The 22642-nt window shown below is 50.0% G+C and overlaps 1 protein-coding gene across 3 annotated transcripts in view; it reads right to left on the bottom strand.

Annotated features, from left to right (window-relative positions):
- TET3 (tet methylcytosine dioxygenase 3) overlaps nt 1-21210 on the bottom strand; it is a 57287-nt gene extending 36077 nt beyond the window's left edge. Inside the window, exon 1 of one of the 3 annotated variants that reach the window (XM_070765633.1) lies at nt 21139-21210. The gene's annotated coding sequence lies outside the window, so the exon portion shown is untranslated. Of the gene's footprint in view, nt 1-4950; nt 4971-6270; nt 6598-21138 lie in introns of those variants that run through there. The other 2 variants (XM_070765632.1, XM_070765634.1) reach the window with 2 other exon arrangements.
- Between the last annotated feature and the right edge of the window lie 1432 nt (nt 21211-22642).

Raw genomic sequence — 22642 nt, 5'->3', positions numbered from 1 at the left:
TGGGAAACTTTGAAAAATATGATTATAAATGCCCAGTTCAGCACAATGCTACTGAAAATAGAGAAACAAGGAATCTAAGAAGAAGGAAACAAGGTTATCCAAAGAAGCCTCTGATAAACAGAAAGATAAAAAGATAAGTCTTGAAGGCAGGACAAGAAGCAAATACTAGATGGAAACTAAACAAAGAGAGAAGCAAGCTAGAAAAAGAAAGACAATCAACCAGGGGAACACCCTGCCTCCAGAAGTTGTGGCTGCTCCATCATTGGAGGTTTTTTTAAGGACAATCATTTGCCTGAAATGCTATAAGGTCTCCAGCTTCGATTGGACCGGGTGGAACTTCAGGGTTCCTTCCAACTGTACTATTCTGTTCTGTTGTTCTGTATTCATCCCGTCAAGTGCAAAGAAAGTCCACAAAGGTGTAAGATCTCCTGCCAGTTGGACCAAGGACCTCCAATCTCCTTCCCAACTCTGTCATTCTATGTTCTACTTTCGATCTTCTTTCTGCAAATAACAACGCATGGTCTTCCCCAGGAAGGCAAATATGGCCTGGCTGGGTTGCCTCTGGAACAGCTGCCCAGCTTCACCTGAACAATTCACTCTGGTGCCACCCATAACAGCAGCAGCAGCAGCACCCGTCAGCTCATGTGTCTCTCTGCATATACAGTCATTCTCAGGAGCGCTGGGGGCGCCATGGCTAGAACACAATACTGCAGGCTAACTCACAGTTCGGAAGTTCGATTCTGAGCAGCTCAAGGTTGACTCAGCCCTCTAAGGTGGATAAAATGAGAATCTAGATTGTTGGGGGCAACGTGCTGACTCTGTAAATCACCCGCAGAGGGCTGTAAGGCCCTTTGAAGCGGCGTATAAGTCTAAGGGCTATTGCTACTTCAGCTCGAGGCCCAAAGCTGGCTGCCACCAAAAAAGGAACCTTCTGTCCCTGGGAATCCTATTTCAGGCTCTGACCAACGCGCTGGCTTTTGTTTATTCTAAAAAATCTTTTGCACAAGGGTGCTGGGAAACTAGAGAGGCTCATACTGCGAGCCAATATCAGTGGCACAAGGAGCCTGTTGTGCCCACCAAGGTGCTGCGGGGAGACACCTAAGAGAAGCTTGTGGGGGGACCCTTCCAGTCTTCTGTGACTTGAAAGGGCTTGAGATCTTTTCTCTCAAGTGGGAGGGGCAAGCAGAGAGGAAACCATTGTGTGGAGGGTGGGTGAACCTTTAAGGTTAACATGCATCAAGGGCCAGAGAACTATTTTATGCAACAATTTCAAACCATGTTTCTTGCTACTGCTATGAGCATCTTTGTCGCTTTCACAATCCCAACCAGGTTTCTCATGGCCTTCACTGCATAGTCAGCAACATAAAGAAGAGCTTTTGACCGGATCCCTTGTTAAAAACATGACGGAGGACTCTCCAAGGGTCTTCAACTGTCGGGCAGCCACAAACCAAACTGAGGGTCACAAACTGCCCCCGCTCTGCATGGACCAGCTGCCTCTCAGCTTATCCAAGCACAACAGGGATTTTAAAAAAGGTCTTTTTCTCTTCTTTTTTTAAAAAGGAGGGAGCATCTGCTTCTATATTAACGATCACTGATGTAAAAATGTTACAGAAAAGTCATTTTGTGATGGGGACTTTGAGACACTGTTCATTAGTTGCAGACACATTCATGCCCCATGAGTGTTCCCTTCATTCAATATTAGTTGGTGTCTATACATCACTCCATACAGGCATAAATAACTCATTGCAGACTTTAGCAGACAAAACCCTGTGGACTGAACGGAGATATCCAGGCCCCCTACTCATTGTCTTAGGGCAGGGGTGGGCAAAGTTGGCTCTTCTGTGACATGCTCGCTCAGGAATTCTGGGAGTTGAAGTCCACCTGTCATAGAAGAGCCAACTTTGCCCACCCCCGTCTTAGGAGGTTATAAACAGTGATAATCTAAGCAGGAAGTGCCAAGGTACCCTCAGCATGTAAGCTGCCTCACTAAAGACAACAATGTTTTAGACCACGGCTACTCAACATTAAAAGATGCTTATCACAATGGCAAACTAGAAATGCAAGTGTATAGGAAAAACACCCATGCTAACCAGGTGCTCCACTACGAAACCCAACTCTCCACAAGAGGAAGTTTTGAATGCATTGGAAGAAACTTTGTGTATTATCTTTGACTATTTCTGTAGCGAGCCTCCCTTGCTTTCCTGACTTCATCTTGGCATGTTCTGGCCACCGGCTGATAACCAGCCTCCGTGCTCATCCTTTTTGTCTTTCAGCTTCTCAGAGAGATCTTTTTATTCTTGAATGTCTTGGTTTTCTTCTTCGGTGGTATTGCTCTGGACTGGGCTTTTTATGACTGCGTTTTTCAGAGTTTCCCATGCTTCTTGTTTTTCCCTTTAGGATTCTCCACTTTTCCAAACACAATTTCACAATTGCACGTACCTGATAAACTGGCCAGGTAACCCTCCTGCTCTGACTCACCCAGTGCTCCTGCAGGCGGGACTCTCAGGAGTCCACAGTTTGGAGGCAAGTCCCTCCGCTGAATCTGCAGATGTGCAAAAGTACATGCCAGAGGCCTGGAGGCCTATCAGATCTTGCCCTGGCCTTTGTCTTCACCTGACCTGGACCAGCGGGGGGCTGGTCTATCCAGATAGATCTGGAATAAGTTCCAGCTGAGCTCTCACTCTCTGTGGAGGAGCAACCCCCTACCCCCACTCCACAATGCCATCCAATCTGCTTGCGACTCCTAATTCGAGGAGTCCTGAATTATGCAAAATTAAGCCAGTTCATCCATTAAAATGCACTTTGACATGTAATTGCTTCTTTCAGTGAAAACTTTCAACTATTGTTATATTTGCTGTATAAACTATTAATGATAGTATATTTGTGGCCCAATCCTAATCCCAATGAAAAAAATAGTTCTGGCGGTGGGGTTCCCAGCAAATTTATACTGTTAGGAAATTATAGCACCCACAGAGCAGGGAGCCCATATATTAAGAATGAAGGAAGAGAGTTCAGTCGTGAGAAAAAGTCGGGCTTTCCCAGCTGTTGATTTGTTCAGTGTAAGGAAGCCAAATGTCTAGTTTTTCCATCCAGTCTCATTTGTCTCTTCTCCATGTAGCCAAAAAGTCACTGTTGCCTGGTTTTTTTACCTTGGAGAAAGAGCGACTTCCATATCTCACAGAGGAGGAGTTTGGGAAGGACAGAGGTGTCCACAATGCCAAAAGTAACACAAAACTGTTACTTAAGATGCACACTGGGCTATGTACATGACGTAAGGGTTTTGTGAGCTTAGAATTAAGCAGAGGGCAGACAAGAGAGGGAGTCGCCCTTGAGGAGGCTCAACACACCAGGAGGGGCAAGCGGCCTCCCCATCACCACCACCCCTGGCAGCAGGAGGCCCTACTGGCCGGTTAGCTGAAGAGGGAGCTCCATCCCACCTGGAGTGAAGGGCCTTGACAGAAGGGACCCCATAACTTCAGGGAGGGGATGGACGGCACGGCTGAAGTCGGGGTGCTTCTTGACCAGCTGTTGTTTCTCAAAGTGCTTTATCAACAAGGAGAAAAGGCCTCTCTCCCCCACCCCTCTTCTCCTGCAACTGGGATTCCAGGGAATGCTGCCCCCTAAGCCGGGCGGATCCCAATTCTTCAAGCTCTGTGAATTTGTGCAATTTATTAATAATCTATTTATTTTTATGCCACCTTTATTATTATAAAAAATTCAAGGTGGCAAACATGCTTAATACTTCTTCCCCCTCCTTCTCCATCGCCCACAACTCCTACCCTGCGAGGAGGAGGAGGAGGAGGGGGTTAGGCCGAAAGAGAGGGGCCAGCCAGAAGCCACCTGTCACGACTCGGGTGGGATTAGAACTCATGGTGCCCTGTCTATGGAGATTCTCAGCCCTACAGTTGTCCCAGTTGTCCCAAGAGGCAACTGGACTTTCTTTGTCCTTGAAGACGTTTCCCTTCTCATCCCAGGAGCTTCTTTGGTTTTGAGTGAATGTTGGAGGATGGAAGGATTTATATCCCTTGCAGCGAAAACCTTCAAGGAAAACCAAAGAAAGTCCAGTTGCCTCTTGAAAAAGCACGTTTAGGTCACTGTCTCCTGACAAAATCCCTTTTTAATGCCATCCAATTGAGCGACCACCAGCAGATCTTGTGGGAATAGATTCTACAGATTAATTCTGTGCAGGGTGAAATGTTTTGTTTTTTCCTAAATTTACTTCTAATCAACTTCACTGTTGGTCCTTGCCCTGATGTTTGCAGGGAGGAAGAAAAACTCATCAATTTTCTCCAGGCCATGGGAAAATTTATATACCTCAGTCATGTCCAACGTTCTGTCTTTCTGTGGTAGGGAAGTTGTTAGAATCCCCCCAAATTTTGATTGTTCCTGAACCTGTTCCAGGTCTTTTAATCCTTTTTTTCAAACATGGACAACAAAATTGTACATATTCCAGGCACTACAGTCCTTGTAGCTTTGTTTTGAATCCCATTCTGAATTATACCCAAAACGGAATTCACCTTTTTCACAGATGCTACATGCAGACCTGACACTCAGAATGAGCTAACTACAATGTGAGATACATTAGTTATAGATACTTCAAATGTCTTCCCTCTATAAATGAAGGAATTTGTGCCCAAATGAAATATATCTGCCCTTTAGCTGAATATTATTCTGTAACTCCTCCCAATGACTTTGGTTTTCAACCCCCCCCACCCTCACCCCCGATTTCATCTGCCACTTTGGCCATTTCACCAGTTGCCCAAGTAGAGCCCACTTAGGAACATTTGGAAAGCAGCAGCCCCAAGACAATTTCCCCATAGCAGGCCCCACTCTGAGAAAACCTAAGTCTTAGCCCTGGCTGATTCTGACAGGCCCCACTCCAAGCCCCACTTGAGGAAACCCACCCTCTTCCCTTTCAAGGACTGGGATTCAAACGGGAGCAAAACTAACCTGAATGGACAGATCCAAGATGAAGGGGTTCCACCAACTGACCCCCCACGGCCATGCTCCAAGAAGGCCCCCCCCCCTGGGAGGAATCCAACTGCTTTTGAAATTCCCTGTAAACCAGGAACATTCTTCAAAGTCATGATTTGTCCACCTGGGTCACACCTAGCGGTCACAGTTCTACTTTGTGGGGAAGCCTACAATGTCACCTTATTGTTTATTTCCCAAAATGTGCTACCAGGCTCAGTGCACAAAGGGTTTCGCATTTGCACATCAATTTACATGTGCTTTGAATGTTCCATGAAAACTCAGTCTGTAGACAAAAGATGGCTTGCACAATAGATCACACACTGCGTTTTCATCTAATGCCACTTTGCACTCTGTACACAACAGCCTGGAAAAGTTTTGAATTGTGCACTTGAAGTCTGCAGGAGCTGCTCCAGGACTTTGCCCCTCCAGACCACTCCTTTCTCCCCCCCCTGAGCCCTTGCGCCTCATCCCAAAACAGAGAAGGCAGGAACAAATCTCACGGCTGTTGTAGCGATGCATTTAGCTGCAACAAAATTGCAGCCTAGACATCAGATCTGGCAACACAATGAAGCATTTGTAGCCCTAGAGTTGCAAATCAATACGAAATACGGCATTAATTCTGAGCGAGAACGATTTTTAAACATTGTTATATAGTAAACATAAAGTCACTATTCACATCTGTTGGATACGCTGTAATTTTTGTGATCTGCCTCTTTGTTCCTCCTGCAAACCCAGCAGCAGCTCTCGGAGCCTTTGTGCCGCGCATCGCCCTCTCCCGTCCCGGCAAAAAAAAAGAACTCCCCCCCCCCGAGCCTCCCCCCCCCTTCTCCGCTGCAGACAAAGCTCTGGCGAAGGGGGGGCGGATTTCCCCCCCCCCATCCCGCCAGACAAAGAGGCGTCTCCCCCGCCCCGCCCGACCCTCCCGGGAAACAAGGGCGCGCGGAGGACCGGTGGGGGAAAGAGCCAAGGCCGGACGACCCCCGCCGGAATAAAAGGAGGGCCAGCCCCGCCGACGGGACCCCCCGCCCGCCCGCGGTTCCAGAAAGCGGCGCCTCCTCTGTGGCGGGACCTTCCCGGGGGGAGGCCGGGTCGCCCAACGCCCCCTGGCCCAGCCCGCTCTGCTCCCTCCGCCCGAGGGCGGCCGGCCGGGCGAGCGAGGCTCTGGGCGGCGGCCGCATCCGGCCCAACGCTCGCTCCCCGCGCCGGCCCTTCCCGGAGCAGCTCCGGGGACACAAAGGCGGCGGGCGGGCGGGCGGACATCTTGGGAGGCGGCGGGCGGGGTAAGGGCGCACTTACGGTTGCCGGAGCCGCCTGGCGAAGCGGGGGCGGCGGGGGGGCCGGTCTAGGGACTCAGCCAACCCAGAGGCCCCCCTCCCCTCTGCGAACAGCTGTGGGGGCCATGCCGCCTGCCGCCCATTGCACGTAGATCGCCCGGATGGCTGCGGTACTGCACGGAGCGGGCTGGCCTGCTGCAGGAGGCAGGAAGACGGGCTTCCCCCTGGAAGGGGAGGGAGCCACACCCCGGCAGGCTCCGAGGAGGAAGGCCCGCGCCGCCGCCCCAGCCCGCCGCTCCCCAAAGCCCGGCGCCGCGCGGCCTCCAGGAGCCCCTCGGTGCCGCCTCGGCCCCAGCGGCGGCCATCTGCAAGCGCCGGCTCCAGGAGCCCCTGGCCAGGCCGAGCCCACATCTGCTCCTTCTGCTCCGAGGTGGAAGCCCCGAGTTGGGGAATTGCTCCACCCAGCCATCTTCCCAGCCAAGCCTCCAATCACATTCCCGGGGCTGAGAAGGCAGCAGTGGCTCCGCATGGAAGGCAGCCCAGTCCAGTCTCAGCTCGGGGCCAGGACGGGGACGGGGGGGGGGGCTTTGGCCTTAGGTCAAGAGAAGGGCCCTCGGCTGCTCTCTCGGGTGGCAAGGCAGAGTTCTTCGGGCAGGGAGGCGCCAGCCTTACCCACCCAACAGTTGCACCCACAGTCCAAAGCTCCCCTTGACTGCTACGAAATGAAGCCCCCTCTCCGCATTGAGAGATGGAAACGAGGGGCTTTCAAACACCTGGGCCACCTCTGCCACTGGTGGTGCAGAAGAGCGAGAGGCGCTGGCAGTGCTGGGCCACTCCGGTCAGCAGCCCTTTGACCGGTCTGGGATTCACGCCACGGCGGACTGTCCCTGCAGCTGCACTGGCCAACTCCCGGCCCCTCTGCAGCTGAGGGAGCCTCGGGGCTGAAGCTGTGGGGTCTCTCCCAGCTCCTCCCTCCTGTCTTGCAAAGCGCTCCAGGCAAAACCCCACAACTGGCACGGTTACCCTTCTTCTCATCACACACACATAGAAGTGTGCACGTGTGCATGCCAGCACCCATAATGCAATGCACACACAACAACCCCCCCCCACATACAGCCCCGCCCCCTGCACTCCCTGCATGCACGCGCAAACCCCTCCCCCTGTGCATTCACACATAACCCACCCCCACCCCATTTTGGGACTCTGTAGCCTCCTGGGACTGAAAAAGGGCCGGGCCCACACACCCCCTGCGCTGCCCCCACACATGCACACGTGATCCCACCTCCATGCATGCACGCGTGCGCATTTCCCGCATGCAACCCGCTCTCCGTGCATGCATGGCAGATTCCCCCCAAAAGCAGCTGGCCGGCAGGAGGAGTGCGCAGCCATGGGTGAGGTGGGCGACGGCTCCCGTGCCCCGAGAGAGGGTTCTGTGTGGCAGCTGCGGCACATGTGCCACAACTTCCCCATCCCCTCTGGAAACACCCCCCCCCCAACCGCATGTGCTTGGCCCCGTCTGAAGCCATTGGAGTGGCAGCTGCAAGATCAGAGTCCCTGGACAATTCCCAGCCCCCAAGAGAAAAAATGCTGCTCTTTGATCACCACCACATCAGCCGGCACCTCCCCAAAATGAAACCGGCAGGCAGGGTGCCCATTTATGTGCCCTTGAGAAACGCCCAGATATTTTGCTTGGGGGGGGGTTGGGGATGCGGCGGGAGAGGGGGGCAGTTCAAAGAGAAAGCGTTAGCAAGCATTCCCAAAGTCACAAAGAGGAAAGTCAGGTGGAGAGCAGGAAGCACCATCCATGAGCAAGTACAAATCCATGAAGAAGAAGAAGGTCAGAAAAATTGTCAGCATTCATCACGACTTAAGAGAAGCCAGGGCCGCCCAAATCTTCAAGTGAGGAAAATGAAAAAAGCCTCACTAGAGTCGAATACCTGGGTTCGGGATCATGTTCTTGCATCCCTGGAGCAACGCTGGAAGACACGGCACTGTGGTTCTTCCCCTTTCCAGTTAAAACTCTGAACTCTGCCAAAACTGCCAAACTCTGCAAGGAGGGGGATCTCAAGGAGGCTCCTGAAGTGTCCAGCTGACACCCCAAAGGCGAAAGTAGGAATACTAATAGGGACAAAATGGTTGATGGAGTAGAAGTTATAGGAGCTTTGGAGAAGAGCGACCGTGTCCTATTGAATTCATCATGGTAGGTTCTGATAAATGGGGCTTTAGACTTTTAGAGCTTTGCTGTCTTCCACAAACCCAGAGGAAGGGTTCCGTGGATGGGAAAGAGCTCAACATGCTGGGAACCCTGAAAAATGAGACAACGAACGTCCAAGCAAAAACAACACCAGAGATAAAGGGGGGGGGGACCTACGTGGGACCAGCTCGGTTGCACAAAGAGCTCTCTGATGAGTGGTGGGATGATCAGATCAAAGAAAACAAATGGGAAGCAGGAGACACAACTAAAGCAGAACACTAGCAAATAGCCCGAATCTGCACAAAGCAGAACACTAGCAAATAGTCCGAATCTGCACAAAGCAGAACACTAGCAAATAGCCCGAATCTGCACAAAGCAGAACACTAGCAAATAGCCCGAATCTGCACAAAGCAGAACACTAGCAAATAGTCCGAATCTGCACAAAGCAGAACACTAGCAAATAGCCCGAATCTGCACAAAGCAGAACACTAGCAAATAGCCCGAATCTGCACAAAGCAGAACACTAGCAAATAGTCCGAATCTGCACAAAGCAGAACACTAGCAAATAGCCCGAATCTGCACAAAGCAGAACACTAGCAAATAGTCCGAATCTGCACAAAGCAGAACACTAGCAAATAGCCCGAATCTGCACAAAGCAGAACACTAGCAAATAGTCCGAATCTGCACAAAGCAGAACACTAGCAAATAGCCCGAATCTGCACAAAGCAGAACACTAGCAAATAGTCCGAATCTGCACAAAGCAGAACACTAGCAAATAGCCCGAATCTGCACAAAGCAGAACACTAGCAAATAGCCCGAATCTGCAAGGAGAAGAGTGTCAGGAAAACTAGGAAACAACGTCCACTAATGGCAGCAGGTGGCAAGAGGGAAACGGGGAGCAGGAAGAATTCGAAAGGGCTTAATTTCCTCCTTTGCAACTGTTTGGAGGCAAAGGAAAGAAATAGCCCGACCCATCAAGAGACCACCGAGGGAGATAAAGCAGGTCTGCAAGTCAAAAGAGGCAAGGAATTAATAATGAGAATGCCCAGCCACCGTGGGTGAGGAGAAGTCACCTGCTGGATGGCATGGTGAACATCCCAGCGCACTGAAGGAACTGGCGCATGTTATCTCAGAGCCGCCGAACGCAACCTCTCAATGCTCTTACAAGATGGGGGAGCTGCCAGGGACCTGGGTCTTCAATCTACCAAAAGGGGAAAGATGGACCCAGGGAATCGTAGGCCGGCCAGCTTTGCATCGATCCCTGGGGGAGTCCTGGAAAGGGCCCACCAGCAGGGGATTTGTGAGCCCCTGCAAACAAGGTGGTGACAAGAAGCTGCGACGGGTTTGTTAAAAGCAGATCATGCCTGCTAAATTTTATTACCTTATTTAATAAAGTGTCTAAATTAGTGGACCAACAAAATGCTGTGGACATAATATCATTGGACTTCAGCATTTGATAAAGTACACCACCACCTACTTGATGGCAAAGTGGAATGATGTGGAGCGGGCAGTACCACCACTAGATGGACTTGCAAGTTGGCTGATCTACTACTGCACCCAGCAAATGGGCCTCAGGGAAGCAGGCGGCCTGGTTCCCCAAGGTCCTCTCTTTCGCCCACTACTTCAACATTTTTGTCAAGGAGCTGGACGGAGGTGGTGGTGGTGGTGGTGAAATAGAAGGGCAACTCATTCAATCTGCAGATGGCGCCATGCAGGGGGAAATAGCTGATACTTTAGGAGATAGGCTCCGGAACCAGAGGGATCTCGACAGACGTAAGCATTGGACCCAGTCCAGCAAGATGCAGTTCAGAAGTGAGAAAAAGAAGGGTCTGCACTTGGGCAGGAAAAGACTCGCACAGAACAGGTAGCACCTGGCTCAGGGGTGATAACTGGGTGGGAGGTCCAGGCACGGACCATCCCTTAGGTAGGAATAAGCAGTGTGCCGCAGCTTCCAAAAAGACCAACACAGTCCTGGTCTCCATCAACTGAGGGATGGCATCAAGATCACAAGGCGTGACAATGCCAGTTTATACCTCACAAGTGAGGCTACACCTGGAATGGTGCGTACAGTTCTGGTCACAACGATACAAAAAAGATCTTGAGATCCCAAAGACGATAAAGGGCCTGGAGGCTAATTCCTGTGATGGATGGTTAAGAGAAGTAGGTATGTGAGGTGTATTTCTGAGAGAAGAATTGCCGCCCTGAGCACGCTTGGCTTTGGCCTGGATGAAGAAGATGCTGCGTCCTTCCTCCCCAGGGTTCCTGCGGTGGTGGTGTTGGGGTCAAGAAGAGCTTCAGAGAGCAGCTGGCTCCTGTCCTGGAACAAGAGGCGAGCGGGAAGAAGCCCAGGAACAGCTTCAAGCCGCCAGCTCTACCTCTCCGCAAATCCCACCTCTCGGCCCCAGGGCAATGGCACCCCCCCACAGCCCTGTGTAGGGCACTGACCGGAGACCCTTCGGACCTAAAATGGGAGCTGGACGGAGGACATCCCTGGCCTTCACAGCAGCCTAGCCTGACCAAGAGTGTGTGTGTGTGATGCAAAACCACAATATCTGAACAAGAGTTTTCCATCTTCATTAGGGTCCTAGCATCAGCGGTCACTCTGTGTGTGTGTGTGTGTGTATCATAACATGGTGGAAAGCAGCTTGTATCGGGGTGGGGGGGTGTCTCCAATACGCAGCCCTTGGACAGGCACTGGTCCGTTTGTGCAAGCAGCAGGCACTCACAGGTTGAAGCTCCATTTGTGCAAGTGGCGGGTACACCCACCCCTCCCATAAATGGGGCTTTGCGCCTGCGTGTGACTGCCTCCTGCCCACTCTGCAAAGGGGCCTGCCCCCACTTCAACTGCCGCCTTGCGTGGCGCCATTCCCCCTCCCTCCCACCCACCCCCAGAAGGGTTGGGGAGCACTGGTTTCTACTGTGAATTAGTAGGCAAGACCCCCGAGGCGGCAGTGGTGTTGGGGTAAGAACAGCTGGAGAAGGGAAGCCTGTCTTCCCAGGACAGGATCTATCGTCCAAGCTGCTTTTGTCCCAGATTTCTGAAGCACAAACCAACGTGCAGAACCTGAAAAGCGGAACAGAACCTGCAGACAGAGACAGTGACACAATGCCCCTCTCTCAAAAATAAGAGACCGTTTCCATCCCAAGCCTCAGGTTTACAAAACGTTGCCTTTAAAAAGCTTGGTCCACATAATTTTCTGGAAAACCTCTTGAAGAGAAATTTGGAAGAAGAAGCCGGCTTCAGAACTTATTCCAAAGGACTTGAGTCAGTAGCCTTGAAAGGATTCCCTCCTCCTCCTCCTCCTTCCTGTGGTTATAATCAGGAACAACCTTGGAACTGTCGCTGAACCAAGTGGGTTAATAGCTCACTTATTTTATTTTGTTTAAGGACAAGGGCCAATACTGGATTGTGGAGCCCAGAGTGGGAGGGAGGGTAGAGCTGGCTCAGCAGGTTCCAAGTCTATTAAGAGCCAAACAGCCACCTCCCCAAAAGAAAACAAAAGAAAATTAAATAGCACAATAGCCTGGAGTGGACCAGCCGGTTTTGATACTACAAGGAGACAAGGGTGCAGGAAGAAACACAGCACAGGAGACAAATTTAGGCCTGTGGACGGGAGAACCAATTAACCTATTGGAAACGGGGGCAGCCGTGGAGAGGAGGTTAAGAAAGTCAAGGTGGTGATGGGAGCAGTGTGTGTGTGTGTGTGTGTATACACACATTGTAGATGCACATAACATATATATAATGTCTACACCACGCATCTCATTTAAGTGACTGGACAGTATACAAATAAAAACCATGAAAAGCAACATACCCTGATTAAAAATAAGAGGGAGAGCCCTTAAGCCACCATCCACCCCAAAGCTGCATGCCATTCTTGGAGCCCCAGGCCACGAAAGTGGGGGCCCACCCCACCTCTTCTTTCTTAAATGCTTTGTGGAGAATTAAGTGCCAACCAAATGGTCAGCTTTGCAACTTATTTCCTTGTGCCTTCGGTCACCCTGGTATGGAAGTGAAAAGGCAGCTCTGGTGCCCTGGAGAAAACAAGGCATCCAAGAGGTTGGTGGAAGACCAAAGAGGCACACACGCATTCACACACACACACACACACACAGAGTACAGTTGGTCAGCCAATTGAGAACCTATCTCGTGGTGCTACTCTCTGTCCAACAATACCAACACTGTGAACTAATTTCCCAAACACTGTGCCTTCCTGAGGTCCTAGTAAAATATGCTGGTCCACTAATTTAGTCACTTTATAAGGATTCTCTTTGTGATCTGCTTTTAACAAACCCATGCTGGTTTCTGGTAATTATTTCGTTTGTTTTTAGGGGCTCACAAATCCCCTGCTGGTGGGCCCTTTCCAGGACTCCCCCAGGGATCGATGCAAAGCTGGCCGGCCTACGATTCCCTGGGTCCATCTTTCCCCTTTTGGTAGATTGAAGACCCAGGTCCCTGGCAGCTCCCCCGTCTTGTAAGAGCATTGAGAGGTTGCGTTCGGCGGCTCTGAGATAACATGCGCCAGTTCCTTCAGTGCGCTGGGATGTTCACCATGCCATCCAGCAGGTGACTTCTCCTCACCCATGGTGGCTGGGCATTTCCTTGACTTTCTTCTTATCTCTAACATATTGAAAGAAACTGTTATTGTTTTGGCTAGTTTTAGCTCATTGTGGGCCTTAGCTTTCCCGAGTCCCTCCAGGAAGATTTGGACTGTTTGCTGGGATTCTGTTTTAGATATGGGCTCTTGTCTCAATTTTAAAAAATATTTGCTATACATATTTTTTTGTCCTCAATTTGTCAGAGAACTCTTTGCGCAACTATGCTGGTCTCATCATATGTGTTTGCTTCCTCTTTCTCTATGGCATTGTTTTTGCTTGGGCCTTCATTATATCATTTTTCAGGTTTTCTAAGAGTCTTGTACTGTTTTTCTATTTAGGATTTCCACTCATAACCTCCCAATGAGTTTGTTGACGTCCCCTGTCTTAAAGTTTTAAACACTAGTCTGGCTTGGTTCAGTGGCCCATAGGACAGGGGTGTCAAACTCATGGCCTCATATTGTCATCACGTGATGTATTACAACTTTTCTCTTTTTTAAAAAGTTTTTTTTATTTTTTTTCATAAACTCCTCCACACATCTATATGCACATATCTTAGAGTATATCGATAATATACGTGTACATATATTTTAAATCAATCAATCATAAACCAATATCCGGTTTAGTACCATTTTTCACTCCTTTTCATCAGTCTGTCTTTCGCACTTCCCACCTCCACCTTTCTTTCTCTCCTCCTCTTCCTTCCCTCCATCCATTCAGAGAAAAACAGGAGAGAGAGAGAAGACGTATTGCAACTGTTCCATCTTCGCTAAATTGGGGCAGGAATGACCAGGGAGTGATGTCCGCAGGGGGAAAGTTTGACACCCCTGCCTTATGGTGAATTCAAGTACGACACGGTCGCTTTCCCCCAAAGTTCCTACATTTTGTCTGTATTCATAACATTTGCTTGTGGCAGGGGAAAACACCACGCAGCCCCAGCCGGGAGCCAAAGGCCGGCCTAGGAAAGGCGGCCCAGCGGACTGGGGGAAGCTGCCTTCCCTGCTTGGCAACCCTGGTGAGGAAGTGAGCTCACTGGAACGCCGCCGCCGCCGGGTCTCTTGTGCCACAGGAGGAGTCAATGGCCCGCGTCTCTGGCCATTCTTTTTCTCACGGGAGGAGAGCTCAGCCGGTCACCAAACACTGGCTCAAAGTGCAGGCAAAGCAAAGAGAGTTGTGTGGCATGGACAGAGAGGGAAAAAGGGAATTTCAGACAGGCAATATGTATATGGAAATATGAGTCGGTAAAATTTACATCACTTTAAATTTTAGCTAAAAGTTAATGCTTTTGGTTTTTAAAATTCTTCCTCTGCCTCTCGTTTCCTGCCAACTTGTGGCCACTTCACCGAGACTGGACTTCCCAACAGTGGTGATGGTGGGGGTGTGCCTGGCTGCCACCTCCTGCCCCCCCCCGCTGCCCCTCCAAACCCTGGCTGGCCCTGGAGTTCAGCACAACAGTGGCGGGAGGGGGCTATGAAAATGGGAAGCCCCTGGCTGCTGCCCCCACTCTGCGCTCTGTCCCCCTGTGCGTACAGCCACCGACCCGGCTCTGCCGCCCTCTCCACTGCTCTGAGCTCTGCCCCCCTGCTTGCTTGCTCCTGCCCCACCCGCCCGCCCGGCTCTCCCTCCGGCTGCCAGGGCACGTTGTCCCCCTGGTGAACTGGCTGTCTGGCGTTGCCCTGCAGGGAATTGGTGGCAGTGAGTTGGCAGAGGCGGCGGCAGCGAGCCAACCCCACTGAGCTGGCCCTGCGGAGTCCTCCCTCTCGGCCCATCAAACAAGGCTAACAAGAGGGAATAAAAGTTTAACCCAACTTGGATTTGCTGGGAAGGAATGAAGGAGGTGCCTTGTTTGCATCATTTACACGCCCCACCTGTGCCCCCCAAATATGTCCTCTCTTCCACCCCTTGTGTGTGTGTGTGTGTGCGTGTGCCTGCGATTCCGAGGCCAGACCCAGGGCTGTCCAGGAGGCAGGTACACACACGTCTTTGTCTTGTGTGGAGGAGCCTAGCAGGTGGCTCTTCCCCTGCACAAAGGGGGCCTGCAATTCGGAGGGTGGGCTGTGAAGCTGGAGAGTTTCTGCCACTCATCCCAGAAGGCCCCCCTCCCCTCCCCTAGGGGCAGGCTGCAATTCCCTTTTGCCCCTTGATTCGCACGGCTGCCTTTCCGGAGTTACCTGCCTGCAGGCATCCCAGGCCGGTCTGCAAGCCCCCTGGAGGGACGAGCCCCTTTTTAAAACGGTTTTCTACGGTATTTGCGGTTCAGGAAAGGCCAGTGCCACAGGAGGTGGACAACACGCCTGAGATTATTTTTCTTCAGGGAAATTATAGCAGCAAATGTGTTAGCATTTATAAATATTCTAAGATTGCCGATTTAGAAACATAGAAACATAGAAGTCTGACGGCAGAAAAAGACCTCATGGTCCATCTAGTCTGCCCTTATACTATTTTCTGTATTTTATCTTAGGATGGATATATGTTTATCCCAGGCATGTTTAAATTCAGTTACTGTGGATTTATCTACCACATCTGCTGGAAGTTTGTTCCAAGGATCTACCACTCTTTCAGTGAAATAATATTTTCTCATGTTGCTTTTGATCTTTCCCCCAACTAACTTCAGATTGTGTCCCCTTGTTCTTGTGTTCACTTTCCTATTAAAAACACTTCCCTCCTGGACCTTATTTAACCCTTTAATATATTTAAATGTTTCGATCATGTCCCCCCTTTTCCTTCTGTCCTCCAGACTCTACAGATTGAGTTCATTAAGTCTTTCCTGATACATTCTATGCTTAAGACCTTCCACCATTCTTGTAGCCCGTCTTTGGACCCGTTCAATTTTGTCAATATCTTTTTGTAGGTGAGGTCTCCAGAACTGAACACAGTATTCCAAATGTGGTCTCACCAGCATTCTATATAGTGGGATCATAATCTCCCTCTTCCTGCTTGTTATACCTCTAGCTATGCAGCCAAGCATCCTACTTGCTTTCCCTACTGCCTGACTGCACTGTTCACCCATTTTGAGACTGTCAGAAATCACTACCCCTAAATCCTTTTCTTTTGAAGTATTTGCCAACACTGAACTGCCAATACAATACTCAGATTGAGGATTCCTTTTCCCCAAGTGCATTATTTTACATTTGGAAACATTAAACTGCAGTTTCCATTGCTTAGACCATTTATCTAGTAAAGCTAAATCATTTACCATATTACAGACGCCTCCAGGAATATCAACCCTATTGCACACTTTAGAGTCATCGGCAAATAGGCAAACCTTCCCTACCAAACCTTCCCCTATGTCACTCACAAATATATTAAAAAGAATAGGACCCAGAACAGATCCTTGTGGCACACCGCTGTCTCTGCTCAGAATACTCGCCATTAACAATAACTCTCTGATGTCTACGCTTCAGCCAGCTGCAAATCCATTGAACTATCCAGGGATTAAGTCCAATCTTCACTAATTTATCTATCAGCTCTTTATGTGGAACCGTATCAAAGGCTTTGCTGAAGTCCAGGTAGGCAATATCCACGGCACCACCTTCATCCAACACCTTTGTGACATAGTCAAAGAACTCAATGAGATTAGTCTGACACGATTTGCCTTCAGTAAAGCCATGCTGATTTGGGTCTAATAAGTTATTGTTTTTTAGGTGCTGATTTATCCTCTTTTTGAGTAGAGTCTCCATCATTTTAACTACAACTGCTGTCAAGCTAACTGGCCTGTAGTTACCAGCTTCTTCTCTACTGCCCTTCTTGTGAATAGGCACAACACTGGCCATTCTCCAATCCTCAGGAACTTCTCCTGTTAACAAGGATTGGTTAAACAAATCAGTCGGGGGGTAGCAATGACAGATCTGAGTTCTTTAAGAACTCTGGGGTGGATGCCATCTGGACCCATTGCCTTATTTATCTTTAATCGTTCAAGTTCTTCTAAGACATCGGCTTCTAAGATCACTGGAGCTGAATCCGTACAGCTGGAAGCAATGTTATATCCCTCTATAGTATTATTTTGTAAGGTGTCTTTTGAGAAAACTGAACAGAAGTAGCTATTGAAATGGTCAGCGATCTCCTTATTCCCATTAATGCATGTATTATTCCCAGTACTAAGCTTCGTGATGCTGCAGTTTTTCTTCTTCTTATCATTAATATATCTGAAGAAGGTTTTATCCCCCTTCTTTACAGATTTGGCAATTTCTTCCTCTTTTGAGGCTTTAGCAGCATATATTATCTGTTTCGCCTCCTTCTGTCTCATTTTATACACCTCCCTATCAGCTATACTTCCAGACTCTTTATACCTCCTATAGGCAGCCTTTTTTTCATTGACTATAGCCCTTACATCATTGCTAAACCATAGCGGTTTCTTCTTCCTTTTACCTTTAGTTATTTGTCTTACATACAGTCCAGTGGCTTTTAAGATGGCCTTTTTTAATACAGTCCACTGAATGCTCGCTCCTGCCATTTTATCCCTCCCCTTTAATTCATTATCTAAATATTCTCCCATTGCATTAAAATTTGTTTTTCTGAAATCCAATACTTTGGTTGCATTATAGGATTGCTCACAATGAGTTTTTACATCAAACCACAAACATAGATGGTCACTGCAACCTAAATTTTCTCCCACCTTGACATCTGAAACCCAATTCCCATTCGTAAAAACTAAATCTAGAATATTCTCCCCTCTAGTTGGTGTCTTAACCAGCTGTGCCAGAGCTGCTCCTGTAAAGGCCTCTACTATATTCTTACTTTTGCATGTAAGGGCACTGGGGATATTCCAGTCAACATCAGGCATGTTGAAATCACCCATAACCACAATATCTCCCTTTACTGCCATTTGGGTAATTTCATCCACCATCTTGTCGTCATATTCCTCGGATTGCCCTGGAGGCCTATAGATCACCCCAATTCTAATGACAGAACCTTCTTTATTTTGCATGCAAATCCAGAGAGTCTCTAGATCTTGACACGATTTCAGTGTGAGAACTGTAACCAGCCCCTAGAAATGTAGGAGGAGCAATATTACCAATAGGACAACAGTTTTATCCAAATTAATTTTTCTCAAATGTGCAAATATTAACTTTTAACTGCATTATGAATCAGTGACGCCGACCCTGCTGAAAGACTAGTTCTCAACGGCATTGTTGTACTTCTTCTAAGCCTAAATTGACTTGCCCTCCCTGTATTCTGTCTCCTGGCAACTGTACACAAAACCTGAAAATAATCTGGTGGTTATTTTACCGCTTCTGTTTTAGACTTTTGCAATGAAAATGAACAAAGTGGAAATGTGTATAAACCCGTAAGGCTGAATACGGTAAAGAATAGGACACAACCTTCCAATCAAGCACAGCATTTAAAATCTAGGTCGTTAACTGTAATCTTTAATTAACTTTTCAGCTCTCCTGATGTCAAGAAAGGAAGGAAGGACATTAAATCACAAATCTTATAATTAAAACCATAACACTGATACCTCAACAGGAAGGTCCAAGCTCTGGGGGGAAAGCTGGCCCTGACCTGGTACGGCAGTAACTGCCATGACGCAGTGGTAGTAGTTGTTTCGTAAATGTATACTATACGGAGAGTCCTCACCAGTGGTCACCCCGTTACGTGACTGTGGATTCCCTATTGACTTTGCTGATCAGAAGGCCACAAAATCTGATTACACAACCCTAAGACACCACAGCCCTCATAAGTGTGAACCTGTTGCCAAGCATCTGAATTTAGACCATATGACCATGTGGGATGCTGCAACAGTTGTGTAAAAAGTCACTTTTCCCAGTGCCGTTGTGACTAAACTGTCACTGGCTTTTCAAAAAGCTGTTAAAACCTGGCTTTGTCAACAGGCCTGGGAGGCCGTGAAATTAACATTAGAGGTGCCAGAATTATGTTTGTTTGGTGGGGTCATTATTGTTGTTCGACTTCTTTTTATTATTGTATTGTTTTTTGTATTGTTGTAAGCCGCCCTGAGTCCTACGGGATTGGGCGGCATAGAAGCCAAACTGAATTAAATTGAATTAAATTAAGTGGGCTGCTGTAAGTCAAGGGCTACACCTGCAGTCAATTCCGGACCTCAAGGTAGCATGGAGCACACTGCCTCCTGCTCCCACACGGCTAACAAATATATGAAACCGGGCAGTTTCATAAAGCTAAAGCCAGAGGCTGAATCTCCAGACAATAAGCAGCAGAGAACACTGTGTCTGGGGGGGGGGGGGGGGTGTTTGGAGGCTGGAAAACCTGGAGAGACTCTTGGCTTCCATTCACACAGAAACTGGACAGCCACATCGGGCCTATATTCATTGGGTTCTGCTCCAAACAGGGGATTTGTTCCATGCAACTGTAGGATTCCATGGTTTGCATTTTCAAAATATATCTTGGCTTCCCTTCCAAAGAACAGCTTATCTCTTAAATAAAATAGGTTGAAAAGACAGAAGGGCAATTAATTAAAAATAAAGCAATAGTGAAACTGTGGACAAATTGTTTTGTTAAGAAATGTAACAGTTCCAATATGGGGAACCAACAACGGTGGGGGATGGGGGGCTTTCCCTAGTGATTCACTTGGGGTAATGTTAACAGTGGGCAGAAGAGGGATCTTTGAGAGCAGCTCTGTGCAGCTCCTCAAAGGAGAGAGATCCCAAAAGTGGATTCCCTGCAGCTGGAAGGAGGCCAGAGGAGCAGGGGAGGGAGGAAGATTTACATGCTTTCAAATCAAGGAATTATTCCGCTTGATCTGGGTCCTAGTTGTTTTAATACCAATTCCTACTTTTGCTAAGGTGTCTACTACTTTTCTCTCTGCACATTGCAAGTAGCGTGTGAGACTAAGTGAATATTAAGTTTTATGGTTTTAAAACAATGAGGGAGAATGAACTTTGGCGTTGATGCCCAAACAGCCTCAGAGTTGCCCCAAGTGTCTGCTCCCTCCTGACTGAACACAGAGAGTAAGCCCCCCACTCCGTGTCAGGCTGCAAATTCGGAACTCTCTCCTAACACCCCCCACCCCCCCTTTTGCATAGTCGCCCCCTCCCCCGTTTTGGGGGATGATGGCTGCCCCCTCCGCCCCACTGAGCAACATGGCTGCCCGGGCTTAAAGGAACATCCATCCAGCTGTTCTCCTCAGTCACTTGACGGGCAGCCGAGGAATCCCCGCTTTTCTTTGCTCTGTTGTTCTGGCTGAGAGGAAAATTCTCTCCCCGGAGTTCAGCCCCCCCCCCTTCCCCCCAGAGCCTCCAGTCCCCACGCGCTGCAATGCTGAGTTAAGAGTTTCATCATCATCACTATCCGCCTCCGCCTCCTGCCGGGGATTTTCCCCTGGAGCTGCTCCCAGGCCTGAGACGCCCATCGGCCGGGCGCGCCTGGGCAGCCCGCTAATTGCTCCGGAGGTCACCTGGACACAGCAAGAAAGGGGCGCTCGGGCGCAAAAGAAGCAAGCGGCCAGAGGCTGCGGAGCATCTCCGACCCCCCCCCCCCCCGGCATCTCTTCACAGGATGACCCCCCCCCAACCTCCTCCTCTCCCCCCCCCGCAGCCAACACTACGCGATTGGGGCCGCGTCGCCCAAAAGTTCGGGCAGTTGCCGAGTGACCTCAGGGTGACGTCACCGCTGCTGCCTTAAGGAAGAGCCGGTCGGACTCCTTGGCCCATTTCCCCAGCAATACGACGGGTGGGGGTGGGGGGCAGATGGCACTCCGTCCATCCTGAGGAGATGCGACTTCAGACGTTTGTCGGGTTCAGAAAAGCCCAGAAAGAAACCCCCCCAGGCCCGCCCCGCCCGCCCGCCCTTGCCTCCCCCCCAGGAGCGTTGGGTCTTTCTGTGGAGCCAGGCAGGCGCCCTTCGCCCCCCGCCCCCCCCCCCCCCGTTTATCCAGGCTTTTGTCTTGGAAGAGCCGGGGGGGGGAGCGGCGCCTCGGGGCTCCCAGTCGCAAAGAAAACGGCTCCTAAAACTCTGGCAAGTGACTTTTGAAAGCAGAGGGAGCCACAGCCCCCCGAGGGGGAGGGTCCGCTCCTGGAAAGGTCCCTCCTCCCCCTCCGTCCCGATCAGCCTCCCTGAATGGGGGGGGGCGAAGGCGGGGGCCGAGAAGCTGCGGGCCAGGCCCGGGGGAGGGGGGAGGGGGCTTACCTGGCGAGCGCGGCTCCTCTTCGGCCTCCCCGCGGCCGCCCCAGCCCTCCTCAGCGCCCGCGAGCCTCCGCCGCTACCGCGCAGCCATCTTGCCGCCTCCTCCTCCTCCTCCTGGAAGCGGCGTGACAGACGCCCGGGGCCGAGCGGGGGCTTCTCTCCTGCCAGACGCCCCAGTCATTATCCCGCAGCCCGCGCCCCCCTCCCCGAGAAGCAGGCGGGGGGGACGCGACGCACATACCCGCCCAGCCCTCCGCCTTCGCCCGCCCGACGGAGGGGAGGGGACGCCGGCCCAGCGCCGCCCCGGCCTCCGCAGCCGCCCCGCCGTCCCGCGCGCCTTCCGCCGCTCCGTCCTCGGAGGCCCGGGGCTTCTCTCCGGGGAAGAGGCAGCGCTCCCGGCAATACCGGCAGGCAAGGCCAGGCGCCCCCCTCCCACGCCAGCGATGCTTCTCAGGGCTGGTTCGAGTGCCGGCTACGTCCTCTCTTTCTCCAAGGGCTGCCACACATTCACAGGGGACTGTCGGTCATCAACAATCTTATGAAAACTTCACGGGGACCAGTAAGTGCAAAACCACTCTCCCTGCTGAAGCTGAGAGCAGAGCACACCGCGTGGTTTGCAGCATAGGCCAAAAGCCAAGGCAAAAAGAAAAGATTGGTTTAATATATGAGTCCAGTCCCTAAGGACTCATCTTTATTCTTCTCTATGCAGACAATATAATCTCTACTTCTCCAAAGAATGCCTCAAAATAGAACGACTGTACTCTGAAAGAAAGATGGTGAAACATCTGAAGGCCCAAATTAGACAATTAATAGGAAACATACTGGGCCTATTCAATACTTTCAATAGTACTTAGACTGCTAGTCTTTCCAACAACATGAGTGACAATTGGAAACAACGTCTTCTTACTTTTTGCATTTCCTTTTCTTTTTCTTTTCTTCAAATGTCTTCATATCTGGTTTTGATTTCTGTTCTGCATTTGTCAATGGAATTTAATAAAAGTTAAAAGAAAAGTAAAAAAATCTCTTGCATTTGCTAAATTTGCAGATCTAACTGGAAATGGTTTTGCTCCACATTTACTATGGACCAAAGTGGAGTACTACCTGTTGTGGCAGTCGCCAGAGGACCCATAAGCCTCCCGTCTCAAGGCCTGGTTTGATTTCATCCAGACATAGGTAGAAACTGTCACATCATGTGCTATTAAAGTGTTTATTGTGCAGCCAATGGAAAAGGAGCTCAATGTCTAATTGCCAGCAACTGAATTGCCATTGTGACCAGAGGTCTATTACACCTCTTTCCTTCAAAAGCCTCTGAGATGCCAGCAAAATCCATGTCCATCACTGCAGCTCTCAGAGGACACTCTGACTGAGCAGTCGGCAAGCGTCAGAGAAGACCTCTCGCTCCTTGACCATGCTCTAGCTCTTCCACATAATCAGTTGAGAAATAACACTCCAAAGCCAGCCCAGGATTCGACACAGTCCTCGGTGGCCTTAGACAGGCACTCCGTTT

This window comes from Erythrolamprus reginae, chromosome 12 (genome assembly GCF_031021105.1).
Source record: "Erythrolamprus reginae isolate rEryReg1 chromosome 12, rEryReg1.hap1, whole genome shotgun sequence".
NCBI lineage: Eukaryota > Metazoa > Chordata > Lepidosauria > Squamata > Dipsadidae > Erythrolamprus > Erythrolamprus reginae.
The sequence above is the reverse complement of the archived record's forward strand: the minus strand, read 5'-3'. Positions and strand labels throughout refer to the sequence as shown.